The following is a 5,026-nucleotide window of genomic DNA, read 5'->3' as shown; positions in this document are numbered from 1 at the left end:
TTTTGGATAAAATAAATAAGTTTAATTATAAAAATAAAGTGTTTTTGATAAAATAAGGAAATAAAAATAAATCTCGTACTTTCAGTTAATTTTCCATGCTTTTGATTAGTTTATGAAATAAAAACGTCAAGCTAACTCGGCTCTCAAGATTTGTATTTCAGGTACGAGAAAGGAGCAAAAACCCACTCCATACGCGGGGCGTGAAACATGATGTTAGCAATAATTGCCTTATCCGCAGGAGCCATGTGGAATTGACTCAGCATACGCAGGGCGTGCCACTCTACGCGGGGCGTATGACACATGTCGGCAATAATTGGCCTAATCCTGAAAGTCAGACTGCACTGTCTCCCAGAGTCAACTCTCCATACGCGGGGCGTATCACCATATACGCGAGGCGTAAAAGGCAGTTCTTCAATGTAAAAAGATCAGAGACTCTTTTACGCGGGGCATACTTCAGCTACGCACGGCGTAAAAGCACCAATTCAAGCAATAAAACTTCAGAGACTCAAACACGCGGGGCGTACAATCCTTTACGCAGGGCATGCTTGAGACAACGAGACAACGAATTGGTCCACATGCAGGAGATTTCTGACGGAATGGGCATTTACGTGGGGCGTAGACCAATCTACGCGGGGCGTATCATGGGATTTCTGCACCAAATAATGTTGCTCCATACTTGTGCTTTATGAAATTACAAACTTGCCCTTGCTTGATGTCTATAAATAGGAAGCTCTTGAACTTCATTTGAAACGAACCAAGAAATAATTACACATTAGAGAGCTACTATACTTGTTTTGTTACTTGTTGTAGTATAGATTCAGTTTTTGTAGCTAAACTCTCCACCTCGAGAGCTTATTCGGTTGTTCCGGCATTCCATCAAAGTTCCGCTCCACCATTCATCACCAAGCTCGAAAGTTCCACCTCCACGACCTAGGAGACGGCTTTGAGTCCGGTTAGCTAGTTTCAAGGGCGGATTCTCCCCTTTTACGTGCTAATTAGCTTGTACTCTTCCTATGTACTAGGCTTGGTTGTATTCCATTTATATACATTTCATATTTATAATTTCATGATTTATAATCTCTATTTCCCTCTACGTGTTAGTGTTTGCTACTTGTTTTGATATTGATAATTGATTATTGTGTAGGAGAACGCGATTTCCGACGCCATTCGGGCTATCTTTAGGGAGTTATATAGGTGTTGCCCTACCGGAAGTGACAAACCGGAAACCGTAGGAATTGACAAGCCACAGAACTTATGGGCCCTAGTTTCTAATTCCCCCGCTTTAGACACGCCTTGACTAGGAATCACGTAGTTTAAGTGCTTCACGGGTCGGTTTTACTATACTTAGTCGTCTTTGCAAGAGTAATTTACTATCCGTATACATTTAGAGTCATTATTTATCGTGGTTATAACTTATGGATACTCATCCCACTTCATAGGGTTTTAGCTACACAAATTCGAGTCGCCAATAGTTAGGATAGTGTGTAGTTGTATCTTACTTCACCCCCAAAGTAATCGCCGCTTAAATAACATACAAAACCGAGTCGTCTAATACTTGTAATTATAAATCCCGTGGATTCGATACCCGGTCTTAACCGGATTATTACTTGATACGACGGGGTACATTTGCCCCTAAGTAGTCACAGTGTCTAGTAGAGCTAAGAACATTTAAAAGACCACATCCATATTCATAGCGCATTCACCGCAATACACATTTAATCGTCGTAAGAAAAGCTCACACTAGGCGCCGCGCACATCAAATAGCCATGCGAACAATGTAGACATGTTAATAATCTTGATATCATGAGTGTCATTGAGGTATGAATATATGTGAATATTTGTGTGATATTTATCGTGCTGATTCTGGAGCATATATGTTATCTAGGAGTAGTTATGTGAATAGACTCTTACCTATTTGTGTTGTAAGATATTCAATGTTATTTTGAGCAATTACATGGTTAAAAGATCTATTTGGGTCGGACAAGTTGGAAATTTAGATGGATTGAGGTGTGAACCTGGGTGGTAGCAAGTCAATGTTTACAGAAATAACATAATAGTAATAGAGTAGTTGTGAAACCTAAAGCTGGAATCCTCAATGGTATGGTCAACTTCCAGCCATCTCTATGATCAACTTCCCAACTCTTTTTTGTTGGGGTAACTTTCGAGATCTATATATATATTTTTAAATTATTCTAAACAATGACTATTTTTTCAGGATGGGAAATAAGTCTAATGTAACAAGTGACATAATTATCCTACTTTACTTTAACCAAAGTAGAATAAGTATGATTCATTATTATGATACTACTAAAGGAATAGAGAAATTGAGACCGCAGAATTTCTTCCAATCCAAGTAGGGATGAATAAACAAATTATTTCTTCAAAACACATACTTTTATTTACTTTAGTTTTCTGTTTCTATTTGAATTCTCAATACATTGATATTTGAACTCCATTACATTCATGTGTCCGAGTAAGTTTTCAGCAACCATGTTGTGTTTTAGTCCGGATGCTTCTCTCAAATACATGAGACATGTGATGGAACAAAGTTTTAAAAGATTCATATTTTGTCCATATTATGAAGAGTATGTTTTATTTTAGGGATAATGTACCAAAATAGGCCTAAGGTTTTTGGGGAAGTACCAATTTAGGCTCAACGGTCAAAATAGCACTAATATAGGCTTAACGTTTACAGCATAATATCAATTTAGGCTTAACGTTTATAATATAGTATCAATTTAGGCTCCACGTACAAAATAGCACCAATATAGGCTTAACGTTTACAAAATAATACAAATTTAAGCTTAACGTTTACAAAATATATACAATTTAAGCTAAACGTCATAATTAAATTAATCATATTATATTCTTTCCCTATTAACTTTATATGTTATCTTTTTATTTAGTTCTACATTCTTATTTATTATAATACAATTAATTAGTATTTTTGCTCATTAAAACCTTATATTTATTTTTCATCAACCATTTCAAATTTATAGGGCTTTCAAGAACATTCAAATAGAGAAAGGAGCTCATAGAAACAATCAATCGTTGGAATGGAGAAGTGAAAAGGTATAATATTGTTTTTCAATCTCAAGTTATATGTAATCTACTCGTATATGAATTAATATATTTAAATTTCAATACATGTAGTGCCCTCAACAAATAGGTGCAACGGAGTGTGGCTTCTATGTAATGCGCAACATGTTTGAAATAGTGCAATATCACTCTGAAAGTGAGAATCTAACAAGGGTAAGAGTTACAATTTTTTTCATTCTAGTTCTTCGTGTTTTTCCCTAAGTTAATTTGCTACTATAATACATTGATATTTTATGTTTACTTTCTTTGAAGGATTTTGCAACAAAATCAATGGCATATTTTGAGGAGATTAATAATGTTCGAGATATTTGGGCCGATTATTTTGGAGTCAAAATCACAAGTCGCTAGATCTTTGCATAAGTGTTTTTGTGGAAGTTGTTGGTGTTTATTCGTTTTCCTAGTTTTTTTTTTTTTTGCTACAAACTTGAATATGATAAGTTGAATTAATTGTTATATATGCAACTATTTCTTGAAGAAATTAAGTTCTGATTATATTTTGAATATGTATGTATTTATGCAATGTGGTACTTGTAGTTTTATGTGTATGTTCTATAATATCATGTAGAATCAAGTAAATTTTGATTATAAAATTTTATGTTAGATACTGAAAAATTTTGTAATTTTTTTTAAAATATCAATATTTTGCGTCGCGCGTGAGGAAGGAGCGATACAAAGTGTACCAGATTAAATAGGGAGCTTGTGTCGTTCACCCTTGGAGCGCATCACAAGAATTATCATATGTTATGTCGCGCACTCCAGAAGCGCGTTACAAGAGTTATCGCTCTATTGTATCGTACGTGTGACAAGTGCGACACAACAGATGAGTAGTTTGTGTCGCTCTCAAGAGCGATGCAAAGTTCTTGTGTCGCACCCCTGTTGTGTCGCACAAAAGTACGACACAACAACCTGAAAAAGTGCGACACAAGTAAGCATTTCTGTACTAGTGTTATTGGGGCTTTCCAACGCAGCACCGGGATCCTTCGGATGGGCTCTCTCATCACCAGAATTCTTCAGGATCACCAGGTCAGCTTAAAGGGGGAAATTGATGTAGAGGGCACTGAGATCACCTCAGGAATTTTGTTTGGCTTAGCTCACAGCCTTCCTATCAAACCTAAGAAAGGTAAGGAAACAATGGTTGAAGAAGCACCTGCTGAGGGAGCTATGGTTGAAGAAGCACAAGCTGAGTTACCTCAGAAAGGAAAGGGAGTTGTGGTTGAAGCAGCACCTGCTGAGCGAACCTGAAAGAGGAAAGCCGACCCATCCTCAACCCCACTAGCCAAAGATATTAACAAGGCTGTAAAGAAGATCAGAGTAGTGGTGGGTGAGAAGAAAGCTGCTCCTGCTGAGCCAAAGTCAGCTGAGAAAAGGAAGACGAGAGCTGACCCTGAGGAAGAAAGTAAGGAGACTCCTGAGCAACCCCTAAAGAGGAAGAAGACCTCTGGGATGACACCTTTGGAAGCTGCCCCCCTTGACTGTGTCATCACCAAGGATTCTCACTTCCTGCGAGCTCAAGAGATCGACCTAGAAAAGACACCTTGTGAACAAGAGGAAGAACAAGGCTGTCCTGAAGAACAGGCTGGAGCTGACAAGATACATTCTGCTGAGCCTAGTAACACAGCTGCTACTGAGCAAGTTGATGAGCAAGGAGCTGAGTCACCAGTGACGGACAAGGTTGTGGAAAACCTTTATGCTGACCTTGGACTCGACTCCTCTTCTGAGTCACCAGAGTCTATTGCTACTGACCATTCTCCTCAAACCAAAACTCAAAAGGGCAGTGCAGAAAAGCGGTTCAAATGAAAGGCTCAGAAGCCCAACGTCATAGACCTGTTGGATGAATCTCCATTGAGGGACCCCATCACTGACTTAACTGGTCTCCAATTCCAATTCTTCACCGATATCACTGAACCCACTCCTAATCAAGTGAAGG

General features: G+C 38.1%; 1 long non-coding RNA gene across 1 annotated transcript; it reads left to right on the top strand.

Moving 5' to 3' along the window:
• The first annotated feature begins 2,995 nt into the window (after positions 1–2,995).
• LOC136217923 (uncharacterized) lies at positions 2,996–3,387 on the top strand. The gene is made up of 3 exons (XR_010683571.1): positions 2,996–3,072; positions 3,154–3,252; positions 3,352–3,387. It is a non-coding gene; the product is annotated as an uncharacterized lncRNA (long non-coding RNA).
• Positions 3,388–5,026: the final 1,639 nt, after the last annotated feature.

The sequence above is a fragment of the Euphorbia lathyris genome, chromosome 2 (assembly GCF_963576675.1).
Source record: "Euphorbia lathyris chromosome 2, ddEupLath1.1, whole genome shotgun sequence".
NCBI lineage: Eukaryota > Viridiplantae > Streptophyta > Magnoliopsida > Malpighiales > Euphorbiaceae > Euphorbia > Euphorbia lathyris.
This window is presented reverse-complemented; position numbering and strand designations above follow the sequence as displayed.